This window comes from Daphnia pulicaria, chromosome 3 (genome assembly GCF_021234035.1).
Source record: "Daphnia pulicaria isolate SC F1-1A chromosome 3, SC_F0-13Bv2, whole genome shotgun sequence".
Lineage (NCBI taxonomy): Eukaryota > Metazoa > Arthropoda > Branchiopoda > Diplostraca > Daphniidae > Daphnia > Daphnia pulicaria.
In genome coordinates this window covers 945,986-962,884 of record NC_060915.1, presented here as the reverse complement: position 1 = coordinate 962,884, position 16,899 = coordinate 945,986, and the positions used below count along the sequence as shown (strand labels likewise).

Below are 16,899 nucleotides of genomic sequence, written 5' to 3'. Positions count from 1 at the left end.
CATTGAAATTTTTTATCTACGAATTTGGACTGGTAACCATCGTGATTGAAAAAAAATTTCAAGAAGTTTGTTATTGAAAACAAACTGTTCATCGCCAACGACATCCCGTATTCCCAAGCGGTCACCCTTCCAAGTACTAACGGGACTCGACGTAACTTAACTTCTGGGAGCTGACGAGACCAGGTGCGTTCTACGTAATATGGCCGTTGACATTCAAAAATGAAAATTTACCCTCCCAGTCCCAATGGATGAATAGAAAATCACTTCAAAGTGATAGAAATGTTTGTTCATTGAATTTGGACTCGTAACCATCGCGAATAAAAAAGCGCGATAAACTTTGAAAAACTCGCAATGAAATTTATCCAGAATCATTCAAATAGATGAATTGAACCTATCTCTATGCCATTGATATTTTTGATCTACGAATTTGGACTGGTAACCATCGCGATTAAAAAACGCGATAAACTTTGAAAAACTCTCAATGGAATTGATCCAGAATCATTCTTATAGATGAATTGAACCTATCTCTAAGGCATTGAAATTTTTTATCTACGAATTTGGACTGGTAACCATCGTGATTGAAAAAAAATTTCAAGAAGTTTGTTATTGAAAACAAACTGTTCATCGCCAACGACATCCCGTATTCCCAAGCGGTCACCCTTCCAAGTACTAACGGGACTCGACGTAACTTAACTTCTGGGAGCTAACGAGACCAGGTGCGTTCTACGTGATATGGCCGTTGACATTCAAAAATGAAAATTTACCCTCCCAGTCCCAATGGATGAATAGAAAATCACTTCAAAGTGATAGAAATGTTTGTTCATTGAATTTGGACTCGTAACCATCGCGAATAAAAAAGCGCGATAAACTTTAAAAAACTCGCAATGAAATTTATCCAGAATCATTCAAATAGATGAATTGAACCTATCTCTATGCCATTGATATTTTTGATCTACGAATTTGGACTGGTAACCATCGCGATTAAAAAACGCGATAAACTTTGAAAAACTCTCAATGGAATTGATCCAGAATCATTCTTATAGATAAATTGAACCTATCTCTAAGGCATTGAAATTTTTTATCTACGAATTTGGACTGGTAACCATCGTGATTGAAAAAAAATTTCAAGAAGTTTGTTATTGAAAACAAACTGTTCATCGCCAACGACATCCCGTATTCCCAAGCGGTCACCCTTCCAAGTACTAACGGGACTCGACGTAACTTAACTTCTGGGAGCTGACGAGACCAGGTGCGTTCTACGTAATATGGCCGTTGACATTCAAAAATGAAAATTTACCCTCCCAGTCCCAATGGATGAATAGAAAATCACTTCAAAGTGATAGAAATGTTTGTTCATTGAATTTGGACTCGTAACCATCGCGAATAAAAAAGCGCGATAAACTTTGAAAAACTCGCAATGAAATTTATCCAGAATCATTCAAATAGATGAATTGAACCTATCTCTATGCCATTGATATTTTTGATCTACGAATTTGGACTGGTAACCATCGCGATTAAAAAACGCGATAAACTTTGAAAAACTCTCAATGGAATTGATCCAGAATCATTCTTATAGATGAATTGAACCTATCTCTAAGGCATTGAAATTTTTTATCTACGAATTTGGACTGGTAACCATCGTGATTGAAAAAAAATTTCAAGAAGTTTGTTATTGAAAACAAACTGTTCATCGCCAACGACATCCCGTATTCCCAAGCGGTCACCCTTCCAAGTACTAACGGGACTCGACGTAACTTAACTTCTGGGAGCTAACGAGACCAGGTGCGTTCTACGTGATATGGCCGTTGACATTCAAAAATGAAAATTTACCCTCCCAGTCCCAATGGATGAATAGAAAATCACTTCAAAGTGATAGAAATGTTTGTTCATTGAATTTGGACTCGTAACCATCGCGAATAAAAAAGCGCGATAAACTTTAAAAAACTCGCAATGAAATTTATCCAGAATCATTCAAATAGATGAATTGAACCTATCTCTATGCCATTGATATTTTTGATCTACGAATTTGGACTGGTAACCATCGCGATTAAAAAACGCGATAAACTTTGAAAAACTCTCAATGGAATTGATCCAGAATCATTCTTATAGATAAATTGAACCTATCTCTAAGGCATTGAAATTTTTTATCTACGAATTTGGACTGGTAACCATCGTGATTGAAAAAAATTTCAAGAAGTTTGTTATTGAAAACAAACTGTTCATCGCCAACGACATCCCGTATTCCCAAGCGGTCACCCTTCCAAGTACTAACGGGACTCGACGTAACTTAACTTCTGGGAGCTGACGAGACCAGGTGCGTTCTACGTAATATGGCCGTTGACATTCAAAAATGAAAATTTACCCTCCCAGTCCCAATGGATGAATAGAAAATCACTTCAAAGTGATAGAAATGTTTGTTCATTGAATTTGGACTCGTAACCATCGCGAATAAAAAAGCGCGATAAACTTTGAAAAACTCGCAATGAAATTTATCCAGAATCATTCAAATAGATGAATTGAACCTATCTCTATGCCATTGATATTTTTGATCTACGAATTTGGACTGGTAACCATCGCGATTAAAAAACGCGATAAACTTTGAAAAACTCTCAATGGAATTGATCCAGAATCATTCTTATAGATGAATTGAACCTATCTCTAAGGCATTGAAATTTTTTATCTACGAATTTGGACTGGTAACCATCGTGATTGAAAAAAAATTTCAAGAAGTTTGTTATTGAAAACAAACTGTTCATCGCCAACGACATCCCGTATTCCCAAGCGGTCACCCTTCCAAGTACTAACGGGACTCGACGTAACTTAACTTCTGGGAGCTGACGAGACCAGGTGCGTTCTACGTGATATGGCCGTTGACATTCAAAAATGAAAATTTACCCTCCCAGTCCCAATGGATGAATAGAAAATCACTTCAAAGTGATAGAAATGTTTGTTCATTGAATTTGGACTCGTAACCATCGCGAATAAAAAAGCGCGATAAACTTTAAAAAACTCGCAATGAAATTTATCCAGAATCATTCAAATAGATGAATTGAACCTATCTCTATGCCATTGATATTTTTGATCTACGAATTTGGACTGGTAACCATCGCGATTAAAAAACGCGATAAACTTTGAAAAACTCTCAATGGAATTGATCCAGAATCATTCTTATAGATGAATTGAACCTATCTCTAAGGCATTGAAATTTTTTATCTACGAATTTGGACTGGTAACCATCGTGATTGAAAAAAAATTTCAAGAAGTTTGTTATTGAAAACAAACTGTTCATCGCCAACGACATCCCGTATTCCCAAGCGGTCACCCTTCCAAGTACTAACGGGACTCGACGTAACTTAACTTCTGGGAGCTGACGAGACCAGGTGCGTTCTACGTGATATGGCCGTTGACATTCAAAAATGAAAATTTACCCTCCCAGTCCCAATGGATGAATAGAAAATCACTTCAAAGTGATAGAAATGTTTGTTCATTGAATTTGGACTCGTAACCATCGCGAATAAAAAAGCGCGATAAACTTTGAAAAACTCGCAATGAAATTTATCAAGAATCATTCCTATAGATGAATTGAACCTATCTCTATGCCATTGATATTTTTGATCTACGAATTTGGACTGGTAACCATCGCGATTAAAAAACGCGATAAACTTCGAAAAACTCTCAGTGGAATTGATCCAGAATCATTCTTATAGATGAATTGAACCTATCTCTAAGGCATTGAAATTTTTTATTTACGAATTTGGACTGGTAACCATCGTGATTGAAAAAAAATTTCAAGAAGTTTGTTATTGAAAACAAACTGTTCATCGCCAACGACATCCCGTATTCCCAAGCGGTCACCCTTCCAAGTACTAACGGGACTCGACGTAACTTAACTTCTGGGAGCTGACGAGACCAGGTGCGTTCTACGTGATATGGCCGTTGACATTCAAAAATGAAAATTTACCCTCCCAGTCCCAATGGATGAATAGAAAATCACTTCAAAGTGATATAAATGTTTGTTCATTGAATTTGGACTCGTAACCATCGCGAATAAAAAAGCGCGATAAACTTTGAAAAACTCGCAATGAAATTTATCAAGAATCATTCCTATAGATGAATTGAACCTATCTCTATGCCATTGATATTTTTGATCTACGAATTTGGACTGGTAACCATCGCGATTAAAAAACGCGATAAACTTCGAAAAACTCTCAGTGGAATTGATCCAGAATCATTCTTATAGATGAATTGAACCTATCTCTAAGGCATTGAAATTTTTTATTTACGAATTTGGACTGGTAACCATCGTGATTGAAAAAAAATTTCAAGAAGTTTGTTATTGAAAACAAACTGTTCATCGCCAACGACATCCCGTATTCCCAAGCGGTCACCCTTCCAAGTACTAACGGGACTCGACGTAACTTAACTTCTGGGAGCTGACGAGACCAGGTGCGTTCTACGTGATATGGCCGTTGACATTCAAAAATGAAAATTTACCCTCCCAGTCCCAATGGATGAATAGAAAATCACTTCAAAGTGATAGAAATGTTTGTTCATTGAATTTGGACTCGTAACCATCGCGAATAAAAAAGCGCGATAAACTTTGAAAAACTCGCAATGAAATTTATCAAGAATCATTCCTATAGATGAATTGAACCTATCTCTATGCCATTGATATTTTTGATCTACGAATTTGGACTGGTAACCATCGCGATTAAAAAACGCGATAAACTTTGAAAAACTCTCAGTGGAATTGATCCAGAATCATTCTTATAGATGAATTGAACCTATCTCTAAGGCATTGAAATTTTTTATCTACGAATTTGGACTGGTAACCATCGTGATTGAAAAAAAATTTCAAGAAGTTTGTTATTGAAAACAAACTGTTCATCGCCAACGACATCCCGTATTCCCAAGCGGTCACCCTTCCAAGTACTAACGGGACTCGACGTAACTTAACTTCTGGGAGCTGACGAGACCAGGTGCGTTCTACGTGATATGGCCGTTGACATTCAAAAATGAAAATTTACCCTCCCAGTCCCAATGGATGAATAGAAAATCACTTCAAAGTGATAGAAATGTTTGTTCATTGAATTTGGACTCGTAACCATCGCGAATAAAAAAGCGCGATAAACTTTGAAAAACTCGCAATGGAATTGATCCAGAATCATTCTTATAGATGAATTGAACCTATCTCTAAGGCATTGAAATTTTTTATCTACGAATTTGGACTGGTAACCATCGTGATTGAAAAAAAATTTCAAGAAGTTTGTTATTGAAAACAAACTGTTCATCGCCAACGACATCCCGTATTCCCAAGCGGTCACCCTTCCAAGTACTAACGGGACTCGACGTAACTTAACTTCTGGGAGCTGACGAGACCAGGTGCGTTCTACGTGATATGGCCGTTGACATTCAAAAATGAAAATTTACCCTCCCAGTCCCAATGGATGAATAGAAAATCACTTCAAAGTGATAGAAATGTTTGTTCATTGAATTTGGACTCGTAACCATCGCGAATAAAAAAGCGCGATAAACTTTGAAAAACTCGCAATGAAATTTATCAAGAATCATTCCTATAGATGAATTGAACCTATCTCTATGCCATTGATATTTTTGATCTACGAATTTGGACTGGTAACCATCGCGATTAAAAAACGCGATAAACTTTGAAAAACTCTCAGTGGAATTGATCCAGAATCATTCTTATAGATGAATTGAACCTATCTCTAAGGCATTGAAATTTTTTATCTACGAATTTGGACTGGTAACCATCGTGATTGAAAAAAAATTTCAAAAAGTTTGTTATTGAAAACAAACTGTTCATCGCCAACGACATCCCGTATTCCCAAGCGGTCACCCTTCCAAGTACTAACGGGACTCGACGTAACTTAACTTCTGGGAGCTGACGAGACCAGGTGCGTTCTACGTGATATGGCCGTTGACATTCAAAAATGAAAATTTACCCTCCCAGTCCCAATGGATGAATAGAAAATCACTTCAAAGTGATAGAAATGTTTGTTCATTGAATTTGGACTCGTAACCATCGCGAATAAAAAAGCGCGATAAACTTTGAAAAACTCGCAATGAAATTTATCAAGAATCATTCCTATAGATGAATTGAACCTATCTCTATGCCATTGATATTTTTGATCTACGAATTTGGACTGGTAACCATCGCGATTAAAAAACGCGATAAACTTCGAAAAACTCTCAGTGGAATTGATCCAGAATCATTCTTATAGATGAATTGAACCTATCTCTAAGGCATTGAAATTTTTTATTTACGAATTTGGACTGGTAACCATCGTGATTGAAAAAAAATTTCAAGAAGTTTGTTATTGAAAACAAACTGTTCATCGCCAACGACATCCCGTATTCCCAAGCGGTCACCCTTCCAAGTACTAACGGGACTCGACGTAACTTAACTTCTGGGAGCTGACGAGACCAGGTGCGTTCTACGTGATATGGCCGTTGACATTCAAAAATGAAAATTTACCCTCCCAGTCCCAATGGATGAATAGAAAATCACTTCAAAGTGATAGAAATGTTTGTTCATTGAATTTGGACTCGTAACCATCGCGAATAAAAAAGCGCGATAAACTTTGAAAAACTCGCAATGAAATTTATCAAGAATCATTCCTATAGATGAATTGAACCTATCTCTATGCCATTGATATTTTTGATCTACGAATTTGGACTGGTAACCATCGCGATTAAAAAACGCGATAAACTTTGAAAAACTCTCAGTGGAATTGATCCAGAATCATTCTTATAGATGAATTGAACCTATCTCTAAGGCATTGAAATTTTTTATCTACGAATTTGGACTGGTAACCATCGTGATTGAAAAAAAATTTCAAAAAGTTTGTTATTGAAAACAAACTGTTCATCGCCAACGACATCCCGTATTCCCAAGCGGTCACCCTTCCAAGTACTAACGGGACTCGACGTAACTTAACTTCTGGGAGCTGACGAGACCAGGTGCGTTCTACGTGATATGGCCGTTGACATTCAAAAATGAAAATTTACCCTCCCAGTCCCAATGGATGAATAGAAAATCACTTCAAAGTGATAGAAATGTTTGTTCATTGAATTTGGACTCGTAACCATCGCGAATAAAAAAGCGCGATAAACTTTGAAAAACTCGCAATGAAATTTATCAAGAATCATTCCTATAGATGAATTGAACCTATCTCTATGCCATTGATATTTTTGATCTACGAATTTGGACTGGTAACCATCGCGATTAAAAAACGCGATAAACTTTGAAAAACTCTCAGTGGAATTGATCCAGAATCATTCTTATAGATGAATTGAACCTATCTCTAAGGCATTGAAATTTTTTATCTACGAATTTGGACTGGTAACCATCGTGATTGAAAAAAAATTTCAAGAAGTTTGTTATTGAAAACAAACTGTTCATCGCCAACGACATCCCGTATTCCCAAGCGGTCACCCTTCCAAGTACTAACGGGACTCGACGTAACTTAACTTCTGGGAGCTGACGAGACCAGGTGCGTTCTACGTGATATGGCCGTTGACATTCAAAAATGAAAATTTACCCTCCCAGTCCCAATGGATGAATAGAAAATCACTTCAAAGTGATAGAAATGTTTGTTCATTGAATTTGGACTCGTAACCATCGCGAATAAAAAAGCGCGATAAACTTTGAAAAACTCGCAATGGAATTGATCCAGAATCATTCTTATAGATGAATTGAACCTATCTCTAAGGCATTGAAATTTTTTATCTACGAATTTGGACTGGTAACCATCGTGATTGAAAAAAAATTTCAAGAAGTTTGTTATTGAAAACAAACTGTTCATCGCCAACGACATCCCGTATTCCCAAGCGGTCACCCTTCCAAGTACTAACGGGACTCGACGTAACTTAACTTCTGGGAGCTGACGAGACCAGGTGCGTTCTACGTGATATGGCCGTTGACATTCAAAAATGAAAATTTACCCTCCCAGTCCCAATGGATGAATAGAAAATCACTTCAAAGTGATAGAAATGTTTGTTCATTGAATTTGGACTCGTAACCATCGCGAATAAAAAAGCGCGATAAACTTTGAAAAACTCGCAATGAAATTTATCAAGAATCATTCCTATAGATGAATTGAACCTATCTCTATGCCATTGATATTTTTGATCTACGAATTTGGACTGGTAACCATCGCGATTAAAAAACGCGATAAACTTTGAAAAACTCTCAGTGGAATTGATCCAGAATCATTCTTATAGATGAATTGAACCTATCTCTAAGGCATTGAAATTTTTTATCTACGAATTTGGACTGGTAACCATCGTGATTGAAAAAAAATTTCAAGAAGTTTGTTATTGAAAACAAACTGTTCATCGCCAACGACAACCCGTATTCCCAAGCGGTCACCCTTCCAAGTACTAACGGGACTCGACGTAACTTAACTTCTGGGAGCTGACGAGACCAGGTGCGTTCTACGTGATATGGCCGTTGACATTCAAAAATGAAAATTTACCCTCCCAGTCCCAATGGATGAATAGAAAATCACTTCAAAGTGATAGAAATGTTTGTTCATTGAATTTGGACTCGTAACCATCGCGAATAAAAAAGCGCGATAAACTTTGAAAAACTCGCAATGGAATTGATCCAGAATCATTCTTATAGATAAATTGAACCTATCTCTAAGGCATTGAAATTTTTTATCTACGAATTTGGACTGGTAACCATCGTGATTGAAAAAAAATTTCAAGAAGTTTGTTATTGAAAACAAACTGTTCATCGCCAACGACATCCCGTATTCCCAAGCGGTCACCCTTCCAAGTACTAACGGGACTCGACGTAACTTAACTTCTGGGAGCTGACGAGACCAGGTGCGTTCTACGTGATATGGCCGTTGACATTCAAAAATGAAAATTTACCCTCCCAGTCCCAATGGATGAATAGAAAATCACTTCAAAGTGATAGAAATGTTTGTTCATTGAATTTGGACTCGTAACCATCGCGAATAAAAAAGCGCGATAAACTTTGAAAAACTCGCAATGGAATTGATCCAGAATCATTCTTATAGATGAATTGAACCTATCTCTAAGGCATTGAAATTTTTTATCTACGAATTTGGACTGGTAACCATCGTGATTGAAAAAAAATTTCAAGAAGTTTGTTATTGAAAACAAACTGTTCATCGCCAACGACATCCCGTATTCCCAAGCGGTCACCCTTCCAAGTACTAACGGGACTCGACGTAACTTAACTTCTGGGAGCTGACGAGACCAGGTGCGTTCTACGTGATATGGCCGTTGACATTCAAAAATGAAAATTTACCCTCCCAGTCCCAATGGATGAATAGAAAATCACTTCAAAGTGATAGAAATGTTTGTTCATTGAATTTGGACTCGTAACCATCGCGAATAAAAAAGCGCGATAAACTTTGAAAAACTCGCAATGAAATTTATCAAGAATCATTCCTATAGATGAATTGAACCTATCTCTATGCCATTGATATTTTTGATCTACGAATTTGGACTGGTAACCATCGCGATTAAAAAACGCGATAAACTTCGAAAAACTCTCAGTGGAATTGATCCAGAATCATTCTTATAGATGAATTGAACCTATCTCTAAGGCATTGAAATTTTTTATCTACGAATTTGGACTGGTAACCATCGTGATTGAAAAAAAATTTCAAGAAGTTTGTTATTGAAAACAAACTGTTCATCGCCAACGACATCCCGTATTCCCAAGCGGTCACCCTTCCAAGTACTAACGGGACTCGACGTAACTTAACTTCTGGGAGCTGACGAGACCAGGTGCGTTCTACGTGATATGGCCGTTGACATTCAAACATGAAAATTTACCCTCCCAGTCCCAATGGATGAATAGAAAATCACTTCAAAGTGATAGAAATGTTTGTTCATTGAATTTGGACTCGTAACCATCGCGAATAAAAAAGCGCGATAAACTTTGAAAAACTCGCAATGAAATTTATCCAGAATCATTCAAATAGATGAATTGAACCTATCTCTATGCCATTGATATTTTTGATCTACGAATTTGGACTGGTAACCATCGCGATTAAAAAACGCGATAAACTTTGAAAAACTCTCAATGGAATTGATCCAAAATCATTCTTATAGATGAATTTAACCTATCTCTAAGGCATTGAAATGTTTTATCTACGAATTTGGACTGGTAACCATCGTGATTGAAAAAAAAATTTCAAGAAATTTGTTATTGAAAAAAAACTATTCATCGCCAACGACATCCCGTATTCCCACCCTTCCAAGTACTAACGGGACTCGACGTAACTTAACTTCTGGGAGCTGACGAGACCAGGTGCGTTCTACGTGATATGGCCGTTGACATTCAAAAATGAAAATTTACCCTCCCAGTCCCAATGGATGAATAGAAAATCACTTCAAAGTGATAAAAATGTTTGTTCATTGAATTTGGACTCGTAACCATCGCGAATAAAAAAGCGCGATAAACTTTGAAAAACTCGCAATGAAATTTATCCAGAATCATTCAAATAGATGAATTGAACCTATCTCTATGGCATTGATATTTTTGATCTACGAATTTGGACTGGTAACCATCGCGATTAAAAAACGCGATAAACTTTGAAAAACTCTCAATGGAATTGATCCAGAATCATTCTTATAGATGAATTGAACCTATCTCTAAGGCATTGAAATTTTTTATCTACGAATTTGGACTGGTACCCATCGTGATTGAAAAAAAATTTCAAGAAGTTTGTTATTGAAAACAAACTGTTCATCGCCAACGACATCCCGTATTCCCAAGCGGTCACCCTTTCAAGTACTAACGGGACTCGACGTAACTTAACTTCTGGGAGCTGACGAGACCAGGTGCGTTCTACGTGATATGGCCGTTGACATTCAAAAATGAAAATTTACCCTCCCAGTCCCAATGGATGAATAGAAAATCACTTCAAACTGATAGAAATGTTTGTTCATTGAATTTGAACTGGTAACCATCGCGATTAAAAAACGCGATAAACTTTGAAAAACTCTCAATGAAATTTATCCAGAATCATTCAAATAGATGAATTGAACCTATCTCTATGCCATTGAAATTTTTTATCTAAGAATTTGGACTGGTAACCATCGTGATTGAAAAAAAATTTCAAGAAGTTTGTTATTGAAAACAAACTGTTCATCGCCAACGACATCCCGTATTCCCAAGCGGTCACCCTTCCAAGTACTAACGGGACTCGACGTAACTTAACTTCTGGGAGCTGACGAGACCAGGTGCGTTCTACGTGATATGGCCGTTGACATTCAAAAATGAAAATTTACCCTCCCAGTCCCAATGGATGAATAGAAAATCACTTCAAAGTGATAGAAATGTTTGTTCATTGAATTTGGACTCGTAACCATCGCGAATAAAAAAGCGCGATAAACTTTGAAAAACTCGCAATGAAATTTATCCAGAATCATTCCTATAGATGAATTGAACCTATCTCTATGCCATTGATATTTTTGATCTACGAATTTGGACTGGTAACCATCGCGATTAAAAAACGCGATAAACTTTGAAAAACTCTCAATGGAATTGATCCAAAATCATTCTTATAGATGAATTTAACCTATCTCTAAGGCATTGAAATGTTTTATCTACGAATTTGGACTGGTAACCATCGTGATTGAAAAAAAATTTCAAGAAGTTTGTTATTGAAAACCAACTGTTCATCGCCAACGACATCCCGTATTCCCAAGCGGTCATCCTTCCAAGTACTAACGGGACTCGACGTAACTTAACTTCTGGGAGCTGACGAGACCAGGTGCGTTCTACGTGATATGGCCGTTGACATTAAAAAATGAAAAACTACCCTCCCAGTCCCAATGGATGAATAGAAAATCACTTCAAAGTGATAGAAATGTTGGTTCATTGAATTTGGACTCGTAACCATCGCGAATAAAAAAGCGCGATAAACTTTGAAAAACTCGCAATGAAATTTATCCAGAATCATTCCTATAGATGAATTGAACCTATCTCTATGCCATTGATATTTTTGATCTACGAATTTGGACTGGTAACCATCGCGATTAAAAAACGCGATAAACTTTGAAAAACTGTCAATGGAATTGATCCAGAATCATTCTTATAGATGAATTGAACCTATCTCTAAGGCATTGAAATTTTTTATCTACGAATTTGGACTGGTAACCATCGTGATTGAAAAAAAATTTCAAGAAGTTTGTTATTGAAAACAAACTGTTCATCGCCAACGACATCCCGTATTCCCAAGCGGTCATCCTTCCAAGTACTAACGGGACTCGACGTAACTTAACTTCTGGGAGCTGACGAGACCAGGTGCGTTCTACGTGATATGGCCGTTGACATTAAAAAATGAAAAACTACCCTCCCAGTCCCAATGGATGAATAGAAAATCACTTCAAAGTGATAGAAATGTTGGTTCATTGAATTTGGACTCGTAACCATCGCGAATAAAAAAGCGCGATAAACTTTGAAAAACTCGCAATGAAATTTATCCAGAATCATTCCTATAGATGAATTGAACCTATCTCTATGCCATTGATATTTTTGATCTACGAATTTGGACTGGTAACCATCGCGATTAAAAAACGCGATAAACTTTGAAAAACTGTCAATGGAATTGATCCAGAATCATTCTTATAGATGAATTGAACCTATCTCTAAGGCATTGAAATTTTTTATCTACGAATTTGGACTGGTAACCATCGTGATTGAAAAAAAATTTCAAGAAGTTTGTTATTGAAAACAAACTGTTCATCGCCAACGACATCCCGTATTCCCAAGCGGTCATCCTTCCAAGTACTAACGGGACTCGACGTAACTTAACTTCTGGGAGCTGACGAGACCAGGTGCGTTCTACGTGATATGGCCGTTGACATTAAAAAATGAAAAACTACCCTCCCAGTCCCAATGGATGAATAGAAAATCACTTCAAAGTGATAGAAATGTTGGTTCATTGAATTTGGACTCGTAACCATCGCGAATAAAAAAGCGCGATAAACTTTGAAAAACTCGCAATGAAATTTATCCAGAATCATTCCTATAGATGAATTGAACCTATCTCTATGCCATTGATATTTTTGATCTACGAATTTGGACTGGTAACCATCGCGATTAAAAAACGCGATAAACTTTGAAAAACTCTCAATGGAATTGATCCAAAATCATTCTTATAGATGAATTTAACCTATCTCTAAGGCATTGAAATGTTTTATCTACGAATTTGGACTGGTAACCATCGTGATTGAAAAAAAATTTCAAGAAGTTTGTTATTGAAAACCAACTGTTCATCGCCAACGACATCCCGTATTCCCAAGCGGTCATCCTTCCAAGTACTAACGGGACTCGACGTAACTTAACTTCTGGGAGCTGACGAGACCAGGTGCGTTCTACGTGATATGGCCGTTGACATTAAAAAATGAAAAACTACCCTCCCAGTCCCAATGGATGAATAGAAAATCACTTCAAAGTGATAGAAATGTTGGTTCATTGAATTTGGACTCGTAACCATCGCGAATAAAAAAGCGCGATAAACTTTGAAAAACTCGCAATGAAATTTATCCAGAATCATTCCTATAGATGAATTGAACCTATCTCTATGCCATTGATATTTTTGATCTACGAATTTGGACTGGTAACCATCGCGATTAAAAAACGCGATAAACTTTGAAAAACTGTCAATGGAATTGATCCAGAATCATTCTTATAGATGAATTGAACCTATCTCTAAGGCATTGAAATTTTTTATCTACGAATTTGGACTGGTAACCATCGTGATTGAAAAAAAATTTCAAGAAGTTTGTTATTGAAAACAAACTGTTCATCGCCAACGACATCCCGTATTCCCAAGCGGTCATCCTTCCAAGTACTAACGGGACTCGACGTAACTTAACTTCTGGGAGCTGACGAGACCAGGTGCGTTCTACGTGATATGGCCGTTGACATTAAAAAATGAAAAACTACCCTCCCAGTCCCAATGGATGAATAGAAAATCACTTCAAAGTGATAGAAATGTTGGTTCATTGAATTTGGACTCGTAACCATCGCGAATAAAAAAGCGCGATAAACTTTGAAAAACTCGCAATGAAATTTATCCAGAATCATTCCTATAGATGAATTGAACCTATCTCTATGCCATTGATATTTTTGATCTACGAATTTGGACTGGTAACCATCGCGATTAAAAAACGCGATAAACTTTGAAAAACTGTCAATGGAATTGATCCAGAATCATTCTTATAGATGAATTGAACCTATCTCTAAGGCATTGAAATTTTTTATCTACGAATTTGGACTGGTAACCATCGTGATTGAAAAAAAATTTCAAGAAGTGTGTTATTGAAAACCAACTGTTCATCGCCAACGACATCCCGTATTCCCAAGCGGTCATCCTTCCAAGTACTAACGGGACTCGACGTAACTTAACTTCTGGGAGCTGACGAGACCAGGTGCGTTCTACGTGATATGGCCGTTGACATTAAAAAATGAAAAACTACCCTCCCAGTCCCAATGGATGAATAGAAAATCACTTCAAAGTGATAGAAATGTTGGTTCATTGAATTTGGACTCGTAACCATCGCGAATAAAAAAGCGCGATAAACTTTGAAAAACTCGCAATGAAATTTATCCAGAATCATTCCTATAGATGAATTGAACCTATCTCTATGCCATTGATATTTTTGATCTACGAATTTGGACTGGTAACCATCGCGATTAAAAAACGCGATAAACTTTGAAAAACTGTCAATGGAATTGATCCAGAATCATTCTTATAGATGAATTGAACCTATCTCTAAGGCATTGAAATTTTTTATCTACGAATTTGGACTGGTAACCATCGTGATTGAAAAAAAATTTCAAGAAGTTTGTTATTGAAAACAAACTGTTCATCGCCAACGACATCCCGTATTCCCAAGCGGTCACCCTTCCAAGTACTAACGGGACTCGACGTAACTTAACTTCTGGGAGCTGACGAGACCAGGTGCGTTCTACGTGATATGGCCGTTGACATTCAAAAATGAAAAATTACACTCCCAGTCCCAATGGATGAATAGAAAATCACTTCAAAGTGATAGAAATGTTTGTTCATTGAATTTGGACTCGTAACCATCGCGAATAAAAAAGCGCGATAAACTTTGAAAAACTCGCAATGAAATTTATCCAGAATCATTCCTATAGATGAATTGAACCTATCTCTATGCCATTGATATTTTTGATCTACGAATTTGGACTGGTAACCATCGCGATTAAAAAACGCGATAAACTTTGAAAAACTGTCAATGGAATTGATCCAGAATCATTCTTATAGATGAATTGAACCTATCTCTAAGGCATTGAAATTTTTTATCTACGAATTTGGACTGGTAACCATCGTGATTGAAAAAAAATTTCAAGAAGTGTGTTATTGAAAACCAACTGTTCATCGCCAACGACATCCCGTATTCCCAAGCGGTCATCCTTCCAAGTACTAACGGGACTCGACGTAACTTAACTTCTGGGAGCTGACGAGACCAGGTGCGTTCTACGTGATATGGCCGTTGACATTAAAAAATGAAAAACTACCCTCCCAGTCCCAATGGATGAATAGAAAATCACTTCAAAGTGATAGAAATGTTGGTTCATTGAATTTGGACTCGTAACCATCGCGAATAAAAAAGCGCGATAAACTTTGAAAAACTCGCAATGAAATTTATCCAGAATCATTCCTATAGATGAATTGAACCTATCTCTATGCCATTGATATTTTTGATCTACGAATTTGGACTGGTAACCATCGCGATTAAAAAACGCGATAAACTTTGAAAAACTGTCAATGGAATTGATCCAGAATCATTCTTATAGATGAATTGAACCTATCTCTAAGGCATTGAAATTTTTTATCTACGAATTTGGACTGGTAACCATCGTGATTGAAAAAAAATTTCAAGAAGTTTGTTATTGAAAACAAACTGTTCATCGCCAACGACATCCCGTATTCCCAAGCGGTCACCCTTCCAAGTACTAACGGGACTCGACGTAACTTAACTTCTGGGAGCTGACGAGACCAGGTGCGTTCTACGTGATATGGCCGTTGACATTCAAAAATGAAAAATTACACTCCCAGTCCCAATGGATGAATAGAAAATCACTTCAAAGTGATAGAAATGTTTGTTCATTGAATTTGGACTCGTAACCATCGCGAATAAAAAAGCGCGATAAACTTTGAAAAACTCGCAATGAAATTTATCCAGAATCATTCCTATAGATGAATTGAACCTATCTCTATGCCATTGATATTTTTGATCTACGAATTTGGACTGGTAACCATCGCGATTAAAAAACGCGATAAACTTTGAAAAACTCTCAATGGAATTGATCCAAAATCATTCTTATAGATGAATTTAACCTATCTCTAAGGCATTGAAATGTTTTATCTACGAATTTGGACTGGTAACCATCGTGATTGAAAAAAAAATTTCAAGAAATTTGTTATTGAAAAAAAACTATTCATCGCCAACGACATCCCGTATTCCCACCCTTCCAAGTACTAACGGGACTCGACGTAACTTAACTTCTGGGAGCTGACGAGACCAGGTGCGTTCTACGTGATATGGCCGTTGACATTCAAAAATGAAAAATTACCCTCCCAGTCCCAATGGATGAATAGAAAATCACTTCAAAGTGATAGAAATGTTTGTTCATTGAATTTGGACTCGTAACCATCGCGAATAAAAAAGCGCGATAAACTTTGAAAAACTCGCAATGAAATTTATCCAGAATCATTCCTATAGATGAATTGAACCTATCTCTATGCCATTGATATTTTTGATCTACGAATTTGGACTGGTAACCATCGCGATTAAAAAACGCGATAAACTTTGAAAAACTCTCAATGGAATTGATCCAAAATCATTCTTATA

The 16,899-nt window shown here is 36.9% G+C and overlaps 33 pseudogenes; all 33 read right to left on the bottom strand.

The window, feature by feature from the left end:
• Positions 1–92: 92 nt before the first annotated feature.
• LOC124334099 lies at positions 93–211 on the bottom strand (annotated as a pseudogene).
• A 414-nt stretch (positions 212–625) lies between these two features.
• On the bottom strand, positions 626–744 carry LOC124333580 (annotated as a pseudogene).
• Positions 745–1,158: 414 nt separating this feature from the next.
• On the bottom strand, positions 1,159–1,277 carry LOC124334097 (annotated as a pseudogene).
• Positions 1,278–1,691: 414 nt separating this feature from the next.
• LOC124333579 lies at positions 1,692–1,810 on the bottom strand (annotated as a pseudogene).
• Positions 1,811–2,223: 413 nt separating this feature from the next.
• Positions 2,224–2,342, bottom strand: LOC124334096 (annotated as a pseudogene).
• A 414-nt stretch (positions 2,343–2,756) lies between these two features.
• On the bottom strand, positions 2,757–2,875 carry LOC124330865 (annotated as a pseudogene).
• A 414-nt stretch (positions 2,876–3,289) lies between these two features.
• LOC124330864 lies at positions 3,290–3,408 on the bottom strand (annotated as a pseudogene).
• Positions 3,409–3,822: 414 nt separating this feature from the next.
• On the bottom strand, positions 3,823–3,941 carry LOC124330863 (annotated as a pseudogene).
• A 414-nt stretch (positions 3,942–4,355) lies between these two features.
• Positions 4,356–4,474, bottom strand: LOC124330862 (annotated as a pseudogene).
• A 414-nt stretch (positions 4,475–4,888) lies between these two features.
• LOC124330861 lies at positions 4,889–5,007 on the bottom strand (annotated as a pseudogene).
• A 284-nt stretch (positions 5,008–5,291) lies between these two features.
• On the bottom strand, positions 5,292–5,410 carry LOC124330860 (annotated as a pseudogene).
• A 414-nt stretch (positions 5,411–5,824) lies between these two features.
• Positions 5,825–5,943, bottom strand: LOC124330859 (annotated as a pseudogene).
• A 414-nt stretch (positions 5,944–6,357) lies between these two features.
• On the bottom strand, positions 6,358–6,476 carry LOC124330858 (annotated as a pseudogene).
• Positions 6,477–6,890: 414 nt separating this feature from the next.
• LOC124330856 lies at positions 6,891–7,009 on the bottom strand (annotated as a pseudogene).
• Positions 7,010–7,423: 414 nt separating this feature from the next.
• Positions 7,424–7,542, bottom strand: LOC124330854 (annotated as a pseudogene).
• Positions 7,543–7,826: 284 nt separating this feature from the next.
• Positions 7,827–7,945, bottom strand: LOC124330853 (annotated as a pseudogene).
• Positions 7,946–8,359: 414 nt separating this feature from the next.
• LOC124334610 lies at positions 8,360–8,478 on the bottom strand (annotated as a pseudogene).
• A 284-nt stretch (positions 8,479–8,762) lies between these two features.
• On the bottom strand, positions 8,763–8,881 carry LOC124330852 (annotated as a pseudogene).
• Positions 8,882–9,165: 284 nt separating this feature from the next.
• Positions 9,166–9,284, bottom strand: LOC124330851 (annotated as a pseudogene).
• A 414-nt stretch (positions 9,285–9,698) lies between these two features.
• Positions 9,699–9,817, bottom strand: LOC124330850 (annotated as a pseudogene).
• Positions 9,818–10,232: 415 nt separating this feature from the next.
• Positions 10,233–10,343, bottom strand: LOC124330573 (annotated as a pseudogene).
• Positions 10,344–10,757: 414 nt separating this feature from the next.
• LOC124333659 lies at positions 10,758–10,876 on the bottom strand (annotated as a pseudogene).
• A 283-nt stretch (positions 10,877–11,159) lies between these two features.
• LOC124330849 lies at positions 11,160–11,278 on the bottom strand (annotated as a pseudogene).
• A 414-nt stretch (positions 11,279–11,692) lies between these two features.
• On the bottom strand, positions 11,693–11,811 carry LOC124334303 (annotated as a pseudogene).
• A 414-nt stretch (positions 11,812–12,225) lies between these two features.
• Positions 12,226–12,344, bottom strand: LOC124334302 (annotated as a pseudogene).
• A 414-nt stretch (positions 12,345–12,758) lies between these two features.
• On the bottom strand, positions 12,759–12,877 carry LOC124334301 (annotated as a pseudogene).
• Positions 12,878–13,291: 414 nt separating this feature from the next.
• On the bottom strand, positions 13,292–13,410 carry LOC124334300 (annotated as a pseudogene).
• Positions 13,411–13,824: 414 nt separating this feature from the next.
• LOC124334299 lies at positions 13,825–13,943 on the bottom strand (annotated as a pseudogene).
• A 414-nt stretch (positions 13,944–14,357) lies between these two features.
• Positions 14,358–14,476, bottom strand: LOC124334298 (annotated as a pseudogene).
• A 414-nt stretch (positions 14,477–14,890) lies between these two features.
• Positions 14,891–15,009, bottom strand: LOC124330848 (annotated as a pseudogene).
• A 414-nt stretch (positions 15,010–15,423) lies between these two features.
• Positions 15,424–15,542, bottom strand: LOC124334297 (annotated as a pseudogene).
• A 414-nt stretch (positions 15,543–15,956) lies between these two features.
• On the bottom strand, positions 15,957–16,075 carry LOC124330847 (annotated as a pseudogene).
• Positions 16,076–16,490: 415 nt separating this feature from the next.
• LOC124330572 lies at positions 16,491–16,601 on the bottom strand (annotated as a pseudogene).
• Between the last annotated feature and the right edge of the window lie 298 nt (positions 16,602–16,899).